Genomic DNA, 22722 nt, shown 5'->3' on the forward strand with positions numbered 1-22722 from the left:
ATTGTTTTGCATTTTGATGCTGGAAATAAATCCTCACCATCACTCTGAAGCCAGGAAAGTTTTCCCCTGACTGGAGGCTTGGTCTGCTCCATGGTGCGCTTTGAGGCTAATTGGCTTTGCAGATGGCTTTTCCCCATGGTGACCCACAGCATCAGCAGTCTCAACAGACAATTTCCTTCAGCTATGATGAAATAAAATCTCACACCTGTGAACTGTTCTGGGGTCACTAATGAAGAGCTCTTAGGAATTGGCAAATTTTAGTGAAGTCACTCAGCTCTTTGGTTACCTAACAATACTAATTGGTTGGTCGCCCCACGTATGTCCACTGCATAGGAGCAGGTCTGTGTTTTAGCAAAAACCCAAAACTCTGAGCTTCTACCTATGCAAGAAATTGGACCAAACTAATTTGCTGTGCCTAATGTGCCACTACCCTAAGTTCTTCTCTCTTTTTTGTGAATTTCTTGTTGTTATCTGTTGCAGCCTTTTCTTTTTGTCCTGCTTCCAAACTTTTTGCAACAAACGTTAAAAGGTATAGTTAGTTAGTTAGTTAGTTAGTTAGTTAGTTAGTTAGTTAGTTAGTTAGTTAGTTAGTTAGTTACCACTGCTTAACAGACTATAGCAATAAACATCACAGTACTAATGTAATCTGTAACTATCCTGAGGGGGAGTGAACACTGTGCCAAACCATAATGTGTTAGTTTTGGTGTATCAGAGTAGTGAATGTGCGCCAGTCAAAGTGTAATGTGGAAGAAGAGGAGGAGAAATTGGGAAACGAATAAGAAATTGGGCTGTGATCTGAGGAGTGGATTCAACAGTACCTACAGAACTGCATTTCCCTGGAGAGGTTTACACACTGCAGACAGAAGGGAACAGATTGTGTGTATATGTTTGCATTAATCCTCCGAGACACCCTGTCTGTTTTCAAAGGTTGTCTCCATCTATGATTGTGTAAAAAGTAGGTCATGATTTTATTGTGCTTAATGATGTTTTGTCAGAGCTTAGATTTAGGTTACCCAGGAGGCTGTTTGGGAAGCTTGGCAAAAACTACCAGAGCACAAAACTGTGAAGTATATATAAATAAAAACACATAAAAACAAGCTCAGACGCCCACAGACCGTAATGCTTCACTGCCACGTGAAATAGGCCAAATAGTACAGTACATAATAAAATGCAAAAGGATGGGCACAAATTCAAATAGGTTTCATTCTTAGTCCAGAAAAGAAACAGGGAAGGGGTTTGTTTTTCTTTGATTTGTATGAATAAAAAAAAAAACATTAAAAAAAAAGTTTTTGAAAGTAGTTTTTACAAAACACTTTAAGTAATCCATGGCAACGCAGCTTGGCAGAAACTTTGCTAAAGGCTCTATATTTTTTGTTTAGAGATTAGATATGAATAACACAATAAAGTTTAATGGCTTTATAATCCCTTCTGTTTAAAATCTGACTGAAAATGTTGTAATTTCTATTACTTACACTCCATTGAGATCAGGGAAGTCGAACTGGGTTAAAATGGTAAACCATTTAAATTTGACTGTTTTAATGGATATTTACAACAAAACAAAGGATTTTTTTTGTGCATGGTAATAATTAGAGAGTTATCAACTTCAACGTTCAATCTCAAAATGAATCATCTTTATTACAATAACATCTAGTTCAGCCTGTTAAACTGGACAAATTCCATATAAATGAACATTGGGATGACTTATGGTCATTTTCACTGCATTTAGATGCCTACTTTCATTAAGTTGCTCATATATGATTGGTTGATTCACCACATTTTGCAACAAGCAATTCACAAGGGTATACCTAATAAAATGGCCAATGAGTGTATATGTAAAATGACTCCCTATAATGTTCTCTGACAGCTTGATTAGAATTAGAAATGCATGTTGGACACCTATGCATATATTTGTGTCACGTAATGATTTAGTGCAACAGGCTCCCACACCCCTGAGAGCTTTAAGCCCTAAATGTAAAATCCACTCCAACCCCAACTTTAAACCAAGCCACAGTGGCTAAAATATGATCTCCTGCAAGTCAGAAACAGTCAGTCGTAAAAACATCAAAATGTCCAGTTCAGTAGTGTTTTATATGGAGGGCACTATCACATACATTCAGTATAAAACGTCCAGAGACTGTTGTCCTGACAGCTTTTCAGTACCATGGCTACAGCAAGTGTTTATACATCCCTGACAGACAAAAGCTTCCATTCGTCAAATATTCCAGCTGTTGGTTTTATCAACAAATGTGTCCAGTAACCTCAACTCCCTCCTTCAAATCAATGTCAAATCGCCCTGCTCTTGTTTTCGCTGTGTACCCAAAAAAGAAGCAGAGGAGAAACTGAGTCCTGCCTAACATGGCTGCACATGCTCCAAAAAGCATTGTGTCAGCGTCACGTTTCAAAACTCCCATCAGTGACACGTTGCAGCGTCTCGATCCAGATGGAATCAATTGTTCGTTGGAGGACAACGCTTTATTTTCAAAGTCAGCTTCAGCTTCATTGTCAATCTGTGTGTGAGAGAGCAGTGGTTTGTTTGTTGATGTGAACAGCAGTAGGACAAACTCCAAACTCCAAACTTGGAGTTCAGCAGTTTGCCCAACATGATTTTTGACATTTTAAGGGCTTAATGTCCATCCATATTGACAAGATTGAATCTGTGGTTATGGCGTTGTCAGCAATGACAGTAAACGGTTGCTATTATGGTTGCTAATATGCATTTAAAAAAAGTTTTAAAAAGCACAATCCCAAATTACCAAATGGTTTATACCTCAAACACATCATATACACTCACTGAAAACTTTTACATATACCCGCATTTGATCCATATTGAATACTTAAGTCTTACAAGTTGCACATTAAATCATCTGAAGCAGCATTAATTTAAGAACCATCACTATTCATAAGGCAGCCTGTAGACATGGTGATGTTCAAACTAAGCATCCGATTGGGGGTGAAAGCAGATTTAAGTGACTAAAGCCGAACTACAGGGACTTTTTCTTTTATAAGCATGTCTTGAGTTTAAAGAGGACTGGTTCTATAAAAATGAATTGTTGACATCTGAGGACTTTCTTCCAACAATTCTTCAATTAAAGAAAAATTTAGACATTAACAACTGAATGCATCTTGTCGGCAGGTCCCCATCTGAGCTCAGGACAGTTGTGTGCACTATGGTAAATTTTTGAAAATTTGTGTATTCATTGAAAACCCTCCATTTCATAACTATGCAATTCCTTGGGTTGGTTTATTACATGAAATCTCATTGAATTTAACCAAAGTTTGTGGTTGTAGAACAATGTGGTGAGATGAGACGTTCAGGGACCTCTCAAACTCTCAAATCCAGACAATTCATCCAGCAGCAATCTTCAAGTAAACGCAAAAGCCTTACAGCTGGTTTCCATTTTCTTTATAGAAAGTTGCGAACATCCCTTGACAATTGTTTTCGCAAATCGTATTTCATTTTGCTGGAGTCACGTTGAAAGTCATCAGGCTCAAGTCTAAACACATGTCTGTTTCTGATCGTGTTTATTGCTTAACAGTCAAAACACGTCAATAGATATTAGGATGGAAGTGGGTTTTCTCTTCCAGTGGAAGACAGATATCTGGAGCTTGTTTTATGGGCGGATTCGATGTAAAACTCACCAGGCAAGGGCTTGGTGAGGTTTCTAATGTTGAGGGAAGAAAAACAGCAAACTCAGTAAAAATTAGTCTGTGGATGGCTTATTGCAAACTTGCTTTGGTGATCTTTTAACATAACCAGATGTCAAATGAACTGAACCACCAGTGGTTCTTTATGGGTTCCAACATACAGTACAGTTGAAACCAGATGTTTACATACACTGTGACACTGGCTCAATCTGGAAAACATCTCAAATGTACTCCTCCTTTGTGTGAAAACAAGGGGAAAAACCCCAAAAGAAATTACCAAATAGAGTTTTGGACCTTTGGGTACAATTTCCAGATGCTTAATGATTTATCTGTTCAAAAACATTTTACACAAGCATAAGCATTATGAATTTCTGTGTATCAAGTCAAGAAAAAACAGTAAAGATGCTGGCTGAAGCTGGTATATGAAACTAATTGCCCACAGTGAAACTAATTCTGTCCAGACGTGAGATGAAAGCCACTCAGAGAGGAAGAAGCATCACCTTAAAACAAGATTACAGATAGAAAACCGACTCTGGGACAAAGACGTAATTTTTTGGAGACATTTCTGTGGTTTGATCAAGTACAATAGCTTGTAACAGTTGTTACATCTGGAGTAAAATGAGAAATCTTGTAAGCCTGAGAACACCATCTCAGCTGTGAAGCATGGAGGTGGCAGAATCATGTGTATTTTGGAAATATTGAAGCAACATCTCAAGACATCAGCCAAAAATTCTGTCTGGAGGATCTAGCAAAAACAACAACTAATCTCACCCAAATCACAGCTTATAGTATCTCCTGTTTAGCAAATAGAAATAATTCCATTAATCCTAATTAGCCTGAAATAGGAGAGCTTTAGTCTGATTTCCCTTTCTACTGCAGCAGCAATGTTTCAAGACATGTTAGGTCACCATCGGGAGGTCGGGGGTTTCAGAAGTTTAGGTATGCCTTTTCTGACAGGAAGCCAAACCTCCTGATGTGAATGTTTTTCGTCTTCACTCATTCAGTCCAATCCAACCAGGCTCCTATCCTTAAAAAGCTCTAACTGTATAAACTGTTGAACTGTGTAAACTCTTAACTTCAGGGCCTCCTCATACTCCCTTTTGTTAAGGTAATGACTGCCAGATTATTGAGCAATCTGAGAGGTTTAAATGGGGCCGTGTGCCTCTAACCTACCAAGTAAGAAAAATTAAACCAAAACAACACCTAGACGTTCTGTACATGCATAAAGCTTCAGGTTCAGGTCCCATGCACAGGGACCCTCAGGAGTTTCTCATGGTGTTGTTTGTGCAAACATGAAACCGGACTTACTCTAAGGCGCCAGAACATACCCAGCTGCTTCACAGTGTGCCACATCTGGAGCAGGTCTGGTAGTGGTTAGACGTGAGCGTGTGCGCTCTCCCAGACTCCCCCGCGCTCACAGCCACACAGTAAATCCCCTTACACATCCATACATACAGGAAACATTTCCCAAAAAGTGCCTACCTCAGCGATGTACAACTGTTTTTCTACCACAGCCTTGTTGTGGCCCGTAACCTCCCTTTCCAATTTTGTAAAATGTGAAGAGGTTTTAAGTGGAATGAGGTGGGTAAGTAAACACAGTGCCGTTCACTTCTCTTTTCTTCTTCAACTCCTTCTTTTTGCCTTTCTTGCCATAGCTCTGTATATTTTTCAGGAGCCTGACTGACCCAATTGGCAAGAAACCAAGAGTGTGGTTAGTGCCAAATAAATATGCTATCCCTCACACACACTTTTCACACACTACTGTCAGGTACTACCTTTATTTTGTCTTTATGTTTTCCAAAATTAGGCACCTACATTGCTGTGGAAAAGTATTTGCCCCTTTACAGAGTTTCTCCATTTATTGCTTTTTCAAGCAGTTGCGGGTTTCAAAGTACCAGACATGAGGCAACATAATACAAGAGGCAATTTTTAAATGAATAATTACATTAAAAACAGCAGAAGGATCCGAAGCACATCAAGAAGTTTCCCTATGAAGGAAGATGTTGGTGAGAGGAATGTTTAAAAATCCTTTCATATGGGCGAATTAAAACAAAGCACCAAAGTAGAATGGGGCTAAAAATCATCGTCAATGATGATCTGACAAAACAAACTATAAGAAATAAATAAGGTGACATAAAACTTCACAGAACCTTAAAATCACCTTGCTCTAAAACAAAACAAATTCCATATTAACAAACAAAACTATTTCCTATATTTTAGAAAGAATATGTTTGTTTATAGTATATGATGTGTAGCCAGATCTATTTCTGTTCAACAGAATCCAATCATAGACTCAGATTTAGACCCAAATAAAAACTGTCTAAATTGTAAAACAAAACAGTTCAGTTCTAAAAGTTATTAAATGTGAACCAGTAGAAAGTTATTTAAACAAGACCAGATAAGATCCTACTGTAAGTATGGGGCGACAGTGGAAAGAAACCACCTTGTTTCAAAGCTATGACTAAAACCAACACGTCAATCATTAATCTTAAAGCAAATTTAACACATGGACACCTTTCACATTAGCGAACTATCCTCGCCCTTGGAAGTGTACTGAAGCAAGAAAGTATTCAAATCACCTCTGCAGGTTTTGTTTTGAGTATTGCAGTAGTAATGCAGCCAAAGACCATAATCTTGTCTAGACACACAAATGGATAACAAGATGCTGAACAAGCTGATGCACACATAAAGACAAAGGCTTAGAGCTCACCCGCTAATCTGAAGCAAAGGGTAGCTGGCTACTGGGAAATGAGGTGGAAAAGAACATGACCACACTGAACCAAAGAGGGGAAAAACAAACTTCTTCTGAAAAGTCCTGCTGATCCAGGGCAAAGTTTTAGGAGCACACCTGAAAACAATCATTACTGTCTGACTCAATTCACATAGTAATATACTTATACAGATGGGTACAGGAGAGGGATAATATAATTGAGGATCTGTTCTACATTTCCTAAAAATAGTTTCTTAGAATTGCATTTATTCCGCTCGAAGCATGAATTTCTGTAATGACAGCACAATACTAAGTAGGGAAATTTCACCAATCAAGTAATTCGTGGTCATTTTCAGAAAAATCCGTGTCCGAATTTCCATGATGCAGCAGCACCACAAATCAAAACAGACCAAGTGTCAGTGTGTGTGTGAGGGGAAAAAATGAATGAATGAAGCCATTATTCTGAGAATGCTTTATTCTGGGCATAGTGCAGGAGGTTCAGCCTGTTCCTCCTGCTCCTCCTTAAGCTACACTGACACAGCAGAGTAGGTCAAACTTTGTTGGACTGATGTCGTCGCAGAGTAGTGCTTGGCTCTTGCTCATTTCAGCCTTTTTCTATGCAGGACTAGCTCCTAATTCTTAAAGCAACAACTACATGGTTGAGACTTGGGAAATTTAGGTGTCCCAACAGAGTAACCACCTCTGTTTTATAATTGTATGTCAGGTTTTCTGTTCTTTTTCAACTTCCTGTTTTATTTTGTGCACAAACATTACACAGAGATTTGCTCAGAGACAAGTTTCAGACAACTTGTCTCTGCCTCTGTTTAGCTTTGCAAACAATCACTTTTTAAAAGAAAAGCAATCCTCTTAAGGTAAACAGGGTTTGCCAAAATGCAAATTAGAGTACAGTACATGTTTGAGAAACGGGCTGCATTAATTAACAACATAAACTTGTATGAACTAAAGAGTATTAGCCTGTCACGGTCACTTAAACTCACTTTTTTGTTTTGCTTTAAATATGCCAACATTGCTGCACACAAAGAATTTGAAAAAATAACATTGGGAGTGTACGTGGCCTGACATGAAGGTGCAAATCCTGCCAGTTCACCTGAGGATGTTGGAGATTTGAAGAAAACCCATTAAGGGATTTACGGTGATGCAGGAACTAAGATCTTGCCAATGGGTGTGCAGCTCTAATTAGCTTCATCAATAGCCTGACCTCAAGCAATCCGAACTATTTGAAACACAATTTGTTCAAAAAGGTGTTGATGAGGTTGAATGGGGACAAGATATCAACCAAGGAAGAGGTGCTAAAAAAAAAAAAAAAAACTGCTTTGTTCATCCACTGGCGTTTCCCCACTGATTCCTGAATCAAAAATTATTAATCCTGTGGCTGTGAAACTCGGGTTCCTCAGCCTCACATTAGCAATGGAGACGAAGCTGATTCCTGTCTCCATGTGTATGTAACCTTCAGACCAGAGACTAGGTTTCAGATTCGTGTGTCTTCAAATTTGTAAAAGCTTACTCTGTCTCATTTTAATAGTCATTCATAGTATATACTATGCACTGTCAATTTTAGGTCAGGATTTTTGGTTCTTTCAAAATGTCAAATTGTTGGAAATGTGTAAACTTCACACATGATTGTAGGTCAGCTATGTTTGCTTGGCAAGCATCAATAACTCTTGAGCCATAGGTGCCAATCTTTTAGTCGAGCCTCACCACCCTGACTGGAATTTGTTAACTTGGACTTTCCACAGAGGCTGTGCAGCAAAGCAGTGGCGTGGCCGTCATTACTGTGACTCAGAGCGCACCTTGGATCCAGTTATGCTTGGTAATAATGCCAGACAGAAGTGCAACACTCTGAGTTTTTCCAAAGCTACAGTGTATCATTTTGAAACTAACAGTAAGTGGAGAAATTTCCATTATTTTGTGACTTCTTTTCATTGGCACCAACAATGGTTTTACCACTGTTTCTGACTAAAGTATTGGTTTCCAAAGTGCAGTCTGTGAAGCCCCTGACCGCCATTATGGGAAGGAGACAAATCTGACAAGAACAGTAAATTAAGTAGTGGCAGTAAGTATTTTTGAAGAAATACTTCAAAAATTGACCCAAAAATGTCAGAAAAGATATACTTATCTTTCAAAAAAGTCAATAGCTTGATGCCTCTTTATATTTTACATCTAAGATGATTTACAGATCCCTTTTCTACAAAAATCAAAATACTTTCAATTTCTATTAAAATCTTCCATTTTCAGTTAATTGCAAATCAAAAAGTACGGGAAAAAACAATAGCAGATTTTTTGTTTTTAATTTACAATTTGAAATGTCAGCCTACAGGGAAAAAGTCTGGACACTACTCCATAAAACAATCTAACAACAATGGTTGGGTCACATTTAAGAGTTTAAAAGCCCAACTCTAGCAAGTATGAGCTGCTGACAAAAATGTCCTGACCTTTAGTAAAAACAAAACCCTGTAATTTAAAAAAAAATATTTCCAGTTACCATGGGAAACAAATCCAAATACCTGATTATATTAACAGTTCTCTCAGAAAAAGCTATGATATAAGTTGAGAAAATAAATTTATAGCATTGCTTCTTTAGGTTTGGTAAACGACAATAAATATTTGTACATAAAATTGAAAATATGATCAGTGGATATTTGAAACTGTTGTTTTGCTTGTACCTGCACAGAGCCTGATAACCTGTCAGGCTATGAAAATCGTGAGGAACACACTCACACACACAAACACACCAACACACACACACACACACACACACGCCAGCAAGAAGATAGAGGAAAGTTCTCTGTACTGTTCACACCAATTAAACTTCCTAAGCTGGCCTGTAACCATAGACATCTCAGTATGGTTTATCTCTTTCCAGATCAAGAGTTGCTCAGTCAAGGGGTGAAGACAATGAACAGAGCGAGCCGATCTGACCCAGTTTGCCGTTTTCAGAGAGCAGAACATCACATCCTGGCTGTTTCTGCCGTCAAAGCCTATCTCCTTGCTCACTGGTCCTCCCCGAAAACGAAACCTTTCAGCCTGGATGCTGGGTGATCACCATCTTTGTTTCAAGCCGTTTGGAGAAGCAGATGGCTGAAGCCAAGCCCGGAGAGATTCCTTACTACAGAAAGTCTGGAGCACGCATCCCTGTCATAATCCGGCCTTAAAAACAAACTCCTCTTTTCTACACACTCAACAAATCTTAGCAAAGATATTATGCCAAAGATTTATTGCTATTTTAATAAAAGCGTTCAAAGCCTCAAAGTTCAAAGGTTATTCCCCGTCTGTGTGGGTAAACTTCAACTGTTTCTGGAGGAGTATGGTTGAAAAATGACGCTGGGACAATTTATCTGGTGGGGATTAAGTGCAGCCCAGCAATTATTCACAGCCGAAACATGTCAAAAGCCATTTATGGAAGTTCAGTGTAGTCATAAGGACATGTGGGAGAACCCAGAGCGATGGAGGTGATAATATAAGATAGGGTGTGACTATCGATTGTTTTTGTTGGTGCTTGGTTTGAGATTTACCTCTCCGCACCCTAATGACCCCTCAACTCCCCCACGCTCTCCTCCCTTACTGAGGCTCTGTTAATGCAAGGCTTACCCTAACAATTTGCAGCTGTTCCAGACTGTGAGACCAAAACAATGAAATTAAGCGCACATGAAGAAACTGCACGAACAAGCCCAAAAGCAGGGCTGCACCGAAACTATTCAGAGAGAAAGAGCGTGCATTAATACAGAAAACATGGAAGTAGAGTAGCTTGTATCAAAGTCAGAGCTCCTTAAATCCTGCTATAACAAATCGGTTATGTTATTTAATGTAAAAGTTATATCTGCTCTTCAGCTGAGGGATGTGGTACAAGTCTAATTTTAAAAATGTCCAACCAAGGACTGGTTGCAAATTAGTCTGTTGTCCTGTTGCTAGAAAACCTACATACAAAACAGCACTTGCTTTGTTTTTAACAAGTGACATTTTTAATTTGCTGTCATTGATGTCTCTTTGATGAAATTAACTTGACTTGAATTCTATTAAGTCGGTTTTTCTCCAACAAAAAGTGGGGCAACCTAGATTTTTTTTATTATTTTTTAAAAAAGGGGGTTCTGTGGACATATTATCAGTAATCAGTATTTTCCTTGCACTACACAGTCTAAGCAACCACTTAAGAAACAAAGTGGAGCTGATATGAGTGGAGGTTGTTCCAAATGCATTGCTACTTCTCCAACTAAAATCTTAAAAATATGAAGATTATTTGTTGATATGCACATGTGGACAAAAAATACTGTACCATGAAAAAGTGTTTGCCCTCTTATAGATTTCTTTTTCCATTTTGCTCTTTGGCACACTTGTTTGTTTCAGATCTAACAAATGTTACAAGATTCAGTCTACGACAACACACAGTTACAGAGATAACCATAAATAAAGTCCAGATTCTGGTGTTTTCATCCTCAAGCTGAAGCCGTAGATCAGGAGAAGGGTAAAAAACAAAATCTGATGCACCTTATATTCTAAATAAAAACTATCATTAACTAGCTATCGATAAGTTGTGCGCCAAAAGTTGTAGTTTCTAGATGGGCTGCTACAAGTTTAATATTTTCATTTTTTACTTGAATTATGAGACTATACGTTACATTAGAGGTGAAAAGGTTTTTTGTCATGGTCTCATCTTTTAAGCCACAAAAACTTGATGTTATATTGGGGCGTACATGTCTACAAAGTCATTAGAAAAAAAATCATGTTCAAGAAAACAAATACTGAAATCTTTCTAGCACTTGAAGAATTTTCACTAAGCTACATTCAATAGATGGCAGTATAATCATTTATCATGTGCATATCATCCAACTCAAAACTACTGACCTGGTAAACAGCAGAATCCAGACTGAGTCTTTGAGTCCATCAGCCTGGTGTCTGTATGAATCCCCATTTTGTTGTTTTTCATTGGAAATTGCCAGAACTCCTCCCTGGGGGTCTCTGTGGCTCCTGTAACAAACAATATTGATTTAGAGAAGGGTCAATGGTAAATGCTGGGATTTGATTTAATTACATTCATTCATGTGACATCTTCCAGCATGAAACAGGAAGTGATCCCCACAAAACTGACAAATACACCAACAACCCACTTTTGTCTTTGTATCTTTATCTGAACCAGATGAGAAAACAGCAACTGTTTCTTGAAACTCTAATTTGGGGCAGAATGCAGCTCTCTAATTTACATCTTTTTGTTTCACAATAAAGACAAAATCCAGAAGATCTGGAGCCAGTGCTGTTTTGTTTACGCTTGGTCTACATTATTATATGAGAAGCTTGACTTTTATGACTGTGGGTCTGTGCTGGGTCTTTCTGCAGCACCCAGGCTGGAGTTTGGGGGGCCTCCAGTTTTGTGGCTGTCGCCTTGGCCGCCTGTTTTCATGCTCTGCTTTTATTGGAGGCTTATTGGATTGTTCTGGGATGTAGCCTCGCCACAGAGCAACACCGTGGCTGGCCTGTGCCGTCTGTTCTTCACAGCGAGGAAGAAACTTGATCTGCATAAAAATTCTTTGGGTTTATTTAAAAAATCTACATTGTGCAGAAGGTGGGCTGGGCTTTTTACGTGGATACAGTTGTTAATAGAGTGGTGCATAGTTTTCTGAGGCTATCATAACTTTTCAGGGTTTGTTATGATTTTACACAAGGCAACACCCAAAAACAAACAGATCAGTGGGTTCAAACTACATTTTGTTTGAGGAGCTCTGAAGGAAACACACCCACTCACAGGAAAAGGTGATTATGATTTCTAGGTTAAATCCTATCATTAAAAAATATGTACCCCAACATTTGAACCAATTTTTAACAATGTGTCCAGTTACAAACAGAATGTGATTGATGCAGAGCGTTTATTGGCCATTTGATTAAATACACCTGTTCAATAGCAGTACGACTAGCCAGTGAACAGAGATATACCATCCCAACACGTTGACTTGTTCCTGTATCATCCACCATAAAAACAAACTAATTAGATGGTTTGTAAGACATCCAAATCTGCTTCGGATGTCTTACAACGTTTTACTCATGAGTGTGTTGGAGCCTCAAGTGTCAGAATACCTTTACTACAGGAAAATGAAGCTACAGGGTCGCCATAATTGGACAATAATAGGTCAGAATCTGGTGTAAACATGCGAGCCTGGATCCATTCTGCATTGTACAATTGTTCAGGCACAGTTTGGGCCTCTTGGTGCCAACCGAGCCTCAAGATTGTCCAACATCAAGGACTGTTTGACACTCTGGAATGGAAACCTCAGTGATTTAACCAAAACAGATCCATCTGTTATCCATCCATTATCTTACATGCTTTTCCCTAGTGGGGTCGCAAGTGGTGCTGGTGCCTATCTCTAGCAGTCAACGGGCAAGAGTCATGGTGCACCATGGACAATATTGATTTTGTAATCAAAAGATTCAAATCTTCTGAGAAAAGCTTCATGTGATAAACCATGCAGCTCATACAACACCTGATCGCCCTGCATGAAGGCATAGATGTCTTTAAAGGCAGATTGGGGTAAACTAAAAGCAGACTATGACAAAATTACTCAGTCTGTACTGTTCTAGTGATTTCTATTATGTGAGGACAAGGTGATTCCAGCTATCAAAGGAGGATATTATCAAAAAATTAAAAAGATGAACACTGCCCTCCAGTGGTCATGGACAGCTTAAGGTCTGATGATCTTTTTTCTAATAAGAAACTGAAGTTTACATTTAATTTCCCTCTAGGTCTAAAAGTATTTTTGAAATGAATTGAATTAAAGCCTTTAGGGGAATTAATTCAAGTTTCTCATCTAATTATTCAGGAAAGAGAATGACTCAAAGAAGTAATTAATGATATTTGTGCCCATGAAGGATAAACAGGTGCATCTAAAAAAATGTTTTAACAAACTCAAAAAGTGAAACAAATACAGATTAATTATTTGAACAGATAGATTTTAAATGTTTGTTGAAGTGGCTTAACACAAATAATCTAAGAGTTGTAGATAATATCCTGGCTGTGTATCCAAATTTCTGAATGAGCATCGCTTCACAATCCTCCTAAGGCTGCAGTCAACCCTGTCACTTGTGCTTCTTTTTTTAAAATCACACTTTTTCCTTCCATTAAACTTTTCATTATTATGGAAATAATAACGTTTCCCCTTCTGAGTTTAATTACAGAAATGGATCAAGTTTTTGATCATATTCTAATCTATCAAAATGGAAACAGACCCACAAAAGGCAACTTTCAACAGTTTCATCTAGTTTATATTTCCTCACCACCAGAGGGAGCCAGACTCTTTAAGTCTGCATGAAGGTCTTGCCATTCTCCCTGCTATACATTTAACCAACATATATTTTGTTGTTGTTTTGAAAAGCTCTGTTACCAAGCAAGGGCTGAAGCTGAAGACTTGGCTCACCGAATGAGGTCTAAGCTCAGGGACATGTGCTTCTTGTTTCTTTTTTTTCTGACTCCTCCCGACTGTCACCACAAGAACACCAAAACACACGCTTTGATATATGTGCATTATTGAATTTTGCACAGTGTCCTTTAAATTCTGTAGTAACAACCTTGACTGGGACAAAATAAAGATTCAATACTTATACATTATCACCACTAGGGGGGGTGGAGAACAAGCAAAGTAAGAGCAGGCATTTTCTTTATCCAAAGGCAAAAAAGAGCTTTTATCATAGTGACACGTTGTTAAAAGTTAAAGCAAAAAAAATGGTAGGTTGATATTTCCTGTCAGATGAATGTGCTAAGCGACTGTGTGTCTGCCACAAGCACACACACACACACACCCAGATGTTATGTGTGACTGCACTGCAAGCACATTCCTAAAGTCATCTTGCACACTGTCACATACTGCATGGGACATTTTCCTTTCAGGAAACCTCAGAGTGGAAATGAATGAATGAATCTGCTTTTATTGAAAAGAATATCCCTCATCATACCATCCATAGTTTCTATAAAAAAAATTTAAAAGTGAACATTTCTCACTAAATAACATAAAATACTTTCTTACAACTGAGCACATCTGTTGATCTTATGTTTTCCATGTAAAGCTTTCCAGAACTAAATTTTCAGAGTTCCCAGCCCTAAGATAAATACTAAGATACTAAGATGGAAGGGTAATGGCACTGTAATGTCTAAATTGCGAATATTTTTTTTTAATGATGATGATAAAAAATATTATTCTTCCTGTTCCAAATTTCACCATCAATTTATGCCATATTTTCCTATAGAGAGCAGTCCTAAAGTTTCGAACCTCAAAAACCACACAAACAGACAGGAAGGAAGAGAAAAAGAATAGTCACAGGACAGAAAGGAAGAATACAAGGAAGGAAAGATGTAAGGACATGAGAAAATGTAAGGAAAAAGAAAGAACAAACAAGATATGAAGAAAGAAAATAAGAAAGGAATAAATCACAAAAGAATAAAAGGAAGGACTAAAACAAAAAATAGTGAGGGCAGAAGAAAGGAACAAAGGAGAGAAGCAGATATTAGAGAAAGGGGGGAAGAAGGGAAGTAAGAAGGAAGGACAAGAAGGGGGGGAAAAAGGAAAGGTGAAGGAACATAAAGAACATCCTGAAGGAAGGAAAAGTTTCATTCTCAAAGAATTTCTCTCTCTTAAAAGTACTTGAATAAAACTCCACACAGCAAGAGGAACTCTCTGGACATGTTGTGTTTATAGGTTAAAAGTTTGGATCCTATGAACTCCTTTAAAAGCAGGAACATCTTCATCCTTCATTTTTGTATATTTACCTTGTTTGTTTTGTCTGCCACTCATGGTTTATCTCTTTACTCGACTCTTACCTTGGATCACTTGTCAACAAACTCTAGATTCACTGTGCACCATCACTTGTGTATGTTTCTCTCCTTGTTGTTGGAGTGGGCTCACAGTTTGTCTTAGAAGCTACTAAAGCTGTTCATCAAAGAAAGGAGGTCTTTTTTGCTAAGCAAGACGCTCTTGAACAATTCCAACTGAACCTTTTACAGTATTGTAATGTTTGATTTGAGTCCAATAAAGAGCATGTGTTTCCCCCAACTAAATGGCTTCCAATTCAGCAGTGAAATCACCCATTAGTCAGCAGGAACACACCGCTGCTGTGACTAACTTGGATGATAAGTCCTCATCTGCTTGTGGGCAGAACAATGGCCGCTGATTGCATTTCAGAAATATCCCACGGCTCGAGTGTTCGGCGCATGTTAAGGCAGCCCTGGACTTTTTGTCTCGACAGGATTTTTAGTGACAGTCCAGTGGGTTTTAGTCGTTAATGGTATTGTTTGCAATCACTGACTCACATCAATCAACAGAAGAATAAAAAGAAAGTCCTTGCAACACAAAGAACCACTGCAAGCAAATTTAGTTTCTCAGGTCTAGCCGGGTAATTGCTAAAGAGATTGGAAGCAGCTCAAGCAACCTCTAGAAGCAGAAATAAAAAGTGCTTTCCATCAGAACTGAACTGGTAGAGTTCATGTTTTGACAGCTCTCAGAGCTAAATATTGTAGCAGAGAGCTGAAGAGTGTCTTGGCTTGTGCAGTGAATATTGGCTGCCGTATTGACAAAAGGTCAATACGGCAGCCAATATCTACTGTTATAGTTCTGTGGAGTCATCCCAAAGAGAAATTGGTAATCAGTTCTAAAGCAGGGATCAACAGTAGCTCAAAAAGAGATAGATTGGATGTTCAAGCGGTAACTTTCCTAATGACTGATGAACCACAGGCAAGTCAAAGTAAAGTCAAAGACAACTTTAGTAACGTGTCAAATGTATTCAGTTTTCGGACGAAACTGCAAGGCTTAGGCTACAGAGAAGGCATACATACATAATATGCACCAACAGTACATCAGTAAATCCCCGTCCATGTCTAAACCATGTCTAAAATATTTGAAATAAAATGCAGCTTGGGAAGCTAAAATACCCAACTGCAATGCTTATTGTCATACTATTGGTACAGCCAATCCAGGAGCGCCATTAATTTTTCTTGGTGCTGATTGGCTGTACACCCAAGAGCAGAGACAAAGAACAGACAGCTAAAAGCTTTCTTGGAGGGTGTCTTAAATATTTGGGGATTCGCTATTCTGCTGTGGTTCCTAACCTGCAGAACACCACAGTACGTCCCAGACAAGGTGACAGTTCATTATGGAGTATTTGAAACACTTGGTTGCATTTTCTTTGCAAAGAATAGTTTAAATTTTCAGTTCCTGAGTATTTGAGGGTTAGTGCTGCAATGACCTTCAAGTGACAGATGCAAGCCTCTTTATTTAGGTTCGGGGGTTACAAGTTCAACAACTGGAAATAAGAATAAAGAGCTCCAGCAATTCCTGAAGTGGAAAACGTCCACACACAAGTTGAGTTTCTCTAGTCACTTAGCTTTGGGGCAGGAATGGACTCATGGTGAGATTTATTGTGCTACCGCAGGGTCACAGCTGAAACAAATTGAATTAGGACATGAGTCTTTATCAACAGATGGTTTGATGTCAAATGTATTCATTCCAGCAGCCAATGAATCACCCTTTCGATGTAAAAAAATGAGGAAACTCCTCATATAAACGCTTTCAACAGGTTGGTCTCACAGATTAACTTGAATCAAGGAGTTTGACCCCCAAATTGCATTTTGTGACGATGGAAAATTCTGTGTAAGAAACTAAAGGAAAATCCTTATCCTGAACTACAGTAAACAAATTAGAAGGCGCTGACATCAGCCCAGCATGGTACTGTGGTTATCTCGTGATAAGCCCTGATTCAGTCTGTTTCCCCTCTGCAGGCTGGGTGGAAGTGTGAGAGTGGGGCCAATAAACCCCTCAGTATTTGCTTTCCCCTCAAAGAGACTATGTGAGGAATGCTGGGAATTTAACTGATCCCAAAGTGTCCCGGTAGGGCTCCCATGTGCTCCTGCCCAGCTCACGTTCTGCTAACAGCCGAGCTACCTGAAACCGGACACCGGCCGACCACCCCGCCGTGGGAACGCAGGCAGAGTGAAAATACATTCATGAAAAGCTCCTCAATAGATTTCCCAGTCTTACTTGTGGAAGACTAAAGATCATAGGTACTAACAGCGCAAATATTACTAGGTTGTGCTTGGAATTCACTGGGCTGACAAAATTGAAAAAAAGTCTAACTTGGTATTTATTTCTTGGCATTCTCACTTGAGGAAAAAACAATAACCAGGCACTAAAAGTGCAATACAATAAGCTGAAACATATGTTTCTGAGCCACATATCTTGCCTGTGGCACTTTTTTTATTTTTTTGAAAACATTCATCTGGAAACAAGCCATGATCAAAATTACTTTAGGGAAAGCTGATATCCTCCTCCTTCTGAATAAAACCAAATCACAGGTAGAAAAAAAAAAAGCACATAAAGTGGGCGCAAAGCCACAAATGATGAAAGGTGGGTGCCATTTTATATCCTACGGCCTTATGTGGCAATGCAATGTAGGCAGAAGTCAGCTGAAATCTTCAGTATACTGCATGACACACAGAGGCCATGAATTCAGCTTCATTAGTCGGCATAATGGCCCCAAAAAAAAAATAAAACTGCGAGAAAATATCCCAGCAGTCACCATAAATTATAGAAGTAATAACTGAGCTGCTTCTAATGAGGTTTGATTAAATGTTCCAACTCACTTTATGATTACTTATAGCGTAGGCAAGTTCAACTTAAATTGTACAAGTGCTGTCATAGAAAAATATCCTGAGAAAAGTTTAGAAATTAAAAAGAGTGATTTAAATGTATCCAATGATTAAATAACTCAAGGAGTTATAACTCTCAGTAGTTTTCTATAGTACTTTATCAGTGTATCACACCATTGCAGCAGAATACTTCATGTGTTTACTATAGGTACAGATCTTGTACCATCTTAATTAGATGTACCAGGGTTTTGAACTTAGCAGGGCCGTTACAACATCTCTCTTTTTAAAAGTCATGTTTTGCAGATTTGCAGGATTACCTTCAAATTAAGGGTGTTGCTCTGCATTGCTACTGGATCAAGTGTGCAAACATTTATTGCCGCTTCTTAAAGATCCTTTGTTCACGTTTTGTCATATAGATTAAAAGCGAATCACTTTTTGAATTTGTTACTCATATCAATTTAAAATTCAGGTGGCTGCAAAAATTTGTGATGAAAATATAACCTCAAAGCAAACTTGGTTCATCATTTCTTTTAAAATCTAAGTATATGTGTCTTTAAACCTCAAGCGTTTTGACAAAAATCCATTGTTTACTTTTTTTAGTTTTCTGCCTTGTTTGCTACTCATTTTATCCTTTCACCTTATTTTTACGCTTGAAGTTTTGGTTGTTTCATGCCTGGCATATCCAGGATGTGTAATTGTTCTATTTACAATCTGTTGTTTTTTTATCATATTTCCCTCAAATCAAGAACTTGGACTCCATCGAGTGTTCCAACACTCAAAACACAACAACAACAAAAATATCCCAAATATCCATCTGAACTGGTTTTGGCATGGATGCATAAAGCAGGAGTTAGCTGGGAATCTTCAGTTTTTCCTTTCGTAGGTGGAACATTTCACATTGGTTGGCAGCTTTGACACAAACAGACAGATGAGCGGAGGAACGGAGTTGCCAACAGTGGGATTAGGAGTTTGTTTTGACTAAATCCAAAGTCGAGCAAAGCCAGCTGAAATGATGTGAAAAAGAGCGATCTTGCTGGTGATAGGTCAAATCTGGGGTGTGCGCCTGTTCCACGCTCCCGGTTGAGTGATGAACGAAGAGGCCAATGAGAGTCCTTTAGACTGAACGCCGGTGGGCACTAACGCCCACCTATACGACTGATCTCCAGCCGTTGCCGTGGTAACAGTGCTGCTTGATAAAATTCTGATTTTATTTTAAAAACGGGAAGGAAACAAAACAACTTGTTGGCCTTGAGGCTTAAAGGACAAAGAACCACATGTCATGACCTTAAAGTCAGAGTCGGATAAAAACAAAAATCCATCCAAGAGGTTCCCCTGCTTTAATGTGACTGATTTTAGTTCATCAAATGCCTGTTAATCAGTCATCAATTGAAACCTAAAACATGCAGGGCAGTGAGCCTTGAGGACCAGGGTTGGGAAACACTGTTCTAAAGTGATACAAAAAAATCATTTAGCTGTTGGTGCACAAAAAAATCTGCGTAAATTTGAACTTAAACAGAAAAAATATTCTAAAATTTCCTGTATTTTGAAGTGATTTTTATTCATGTGCATGTGTGGAAGAAGACAGTTTGCCCTGATATGCTTATGTGTATTAAAGAGAGGTAACGAGGAGGGCTTGGCGTGGGTTGAGCTGTTCATGTTTATTCATAGCACTGCTGATTTCTTCACAGGTTTGGCTGCCATTTGCTCTTTCATCTCATATTATATGTTTTCTATTTTTTCATTTTAAATAAGCCTGAGATGGATTTTTGTCCACAAACTCTGACAATGCATTTCACATGAATCCAAGTGGAGTCAGCTCAGTAGTGGGCAGCTTTTACCGAATTCACACAAAAGAAGAAAGTACATGTACATTTAGAAGCCACTCATGATGTGGACTGGACCGGACTATCGTTTTATTTCTTGCTTTTCTCCAGTAACACACAATACACAATACAATAAGGCTCCTATTTCAAGTATCATGACAAAGCCTTTATTTTATTTTTATTTTTAACCTTTTTACCCATTGCTTATACAGCAGGATGTGCTGGCAATACAAGTATTTGGTTAATTTAGATGAATTTGGGCTAATTAAAGATTTTCTCTAAGCCACACAATCAAAAATGTAAGTACGGCTGGATAGTAGAAACAGTTTATAATATTTGCGTATTATTTTTCACTGCAATGGTTTTTTTCATGCTTGTTTCTTGTTTTAACTCTTCTGAAATAATTTGTGTTTTCAAAAAGAGATATTGACCCCCGTATCATTTAGGCAGTATCATACTGTGGGCCTGTTTTGTTGCAAATGGTGCTTTTGTGGAATAATAAATAACACAGAATTATTCAATTTGTGGTCAAATGAACAGCTGGGTTGTTAACATCTGGACACTTCTGCATGTCCCTACACCAAAATATTGAACTATCAGGACTGGTTTATGAATGGATGAACCAGGCTGACAAGAACTGACCTCAATCTTGTTAAAAATGTATCAGCTATTCTCAAAGCTGGATCCAGGGAAGAAAACTATTTTTGAGGAATTTCTCTAATTCTGCTACAATTTAAGATTAAATATACAGCTGGAAATATGCCAGAACCTAACAAAAAGTGTGTGGGTTGTATCCAACTTAATAAGAGACGTTTATACAAATATTAGTTCGGTTGTATGTGTATATTTAAGCCTCTATTTGTAAATTAAAGTCTGTGGATGAGAGAAAATCAACTATAAATTTAAATTTGTGCATCTGTTTCTTGTTGTTTGTTTGTTAAATAACTTGAGCAATATGTTGTATAAAATGTTTCGCCCTGAGAAAGACAGTCGAAATAAATAATCTGCAGTCAAAAACTGTTCAAATTTAGTCATTTTTCAACCAAACCTTCTGAAAAACAAATCGTATTTGACCATACACAAATATGATACACAAAAATACAACTATACAGATCATAAAAACAAACAACAAAAAATAAAGCTTACCCTCCCTGACATGTTGGCTGGTGAGAATATTGAAACAGTTCAAATCAGTCGGACAGCTCCTGAAAACCTAGAAAACAGGAAACAAAATTCGCTCAGCCTCTTAGTGCGCCACCACCAGTGCCTTTATGGACATGCAGTCCCATCCTAAAGTGTAAATGGTAATCAGTGCAGTGTAACCAGTTATTTAGATAATTTTCCTGACTTGTTTTTATTTTCATTGTCGTATTGGTGAGAGCATATTTTTCTTATACAGTAATTTGTTAAATATATATATATGCTTCATACTCTTGTGTATAATTTATGTATGCTGTATTTTGAAAACTTAATAAATATATATATTAATAAAACAAGATACAATCTGAGGAAGTGTATATTTCCCATTTTACATAATAATAATAATAATTCAATTGTTTCTTTAAACCACTGAGAGATAGAACAGTACTTTAGTGATTTATAGTGTAGTAACACAAAGGAAGCTTGAGTTTAAGTAGAACAATTAAGAGCCCTGATAATCATTTACACAGATATAAAAGTCCAAATAATAATAAGGTGACAAAGAAACTAATACAGAAACATTCCAAGTTTGGAAAGTAAGAAAACATGACTTTGTCTAATTTGTGTCATTCTATATTTTGTTTTAAGTTATAGTCTACTCTCCTTCTCCAAGCCACAGTTCTAAACAGAAAATTAGTTCTTATCTTGTTTTTGCCTGGCTAGATAAAGATAAAACAATAACAGACATTGCATGACTTTAATTTTCTGCCTCTGCAGAAAATCTTACAAATGAAAACAGCCAGACTCTCTAAAGGACGTCGTCAACGTCAATCCTGTAATGCATTTCAATTTCAGACATGTTGTCAGCTGCCTGCATCTTCTCCCATGTGCGCTTCTAAAAAAAAAAAAAACACAGACGCCCCCGATTGTGGGTAATGCGCCGCAGTTTGAATGCCTCGGCATCAGACCAGGATGTGAAAGCAACCTTTTCTTCCTCATCACCTGCCTCCTTTTTCCTCCTCTCTACCACTTTCACCCACGCTCAGCTTTTATGGACTCTTGTCCAGAGTGAGTGGGTTTCAGAGAGTGTGTTTGTGGGCCTTTTTGCTGTGACATTTCACCCATTTTTTTTTTTTCGCTTACATTTTCTTTTGACATGTTTTTGCGTTTCCAACTGCAAAAAGCTTCTTTCGGCCGCAGTAAGAAAGCCGTTCCTGTCATACCGTCATGCGGTTTGGAAGAGGAAATTACAGGAAAGAATATGAAATATTAAACTGCAACTGAAGGCATGTTGCTGATTGGCATAATAAAATATGAAAAATGTTAATAAAGCTGGTTCATTTTGAGGGGCTGGGGGTTCAACAAAATTTAATGCATGTAATTTATTAATCTTCTTTCCCCCACTTCAACCTTATCACTGTGGAAAATTATTTCCTCCCATTTTTTTTACACTTATAGGTTTCAGATCAGACTAATTATCTGACAAATATAATTTAAGGGAATATAAAATGCAGCTTTCAGAACATGACTCAGTTTCCTGTATTATGGGAGAAAATTTACATATATCAACCCAAGTGGCCAGTCTTCTTTGTATTCGTTGAGTTAAGACACCCAAGGGAGGAGGGGTTCTGTTTATGTCCAGAATTTGGTCCAGACTTTGATTAGGCCACTTCAAAACCTCCATTTTGTTTTATTTGAGCCCATTCAAAGGTGCACTTATTTGGTGTGTTTCCAGGTCATTGTCCTGCTGCATAATCTAAGCAAGTTTG

The sequence above is a fragment of the Xiphophorus hellerii genome, chromosome 24 (assembly GCF_003331165.1).
Source record: "Xiphophorus hellerii strain 12219 chromosome 24, Xiphophorus_hellerii-4.1, whole genome shotgun sequence".
Classification (NCBI taxonomy): domain Eukaryota; kingdom Metazoa; phylum Chordata; class Actinopteri; order Cyprinodontiformes; family Poeciliidae; genus Xiphophorus; species Xiphophorus hellerii.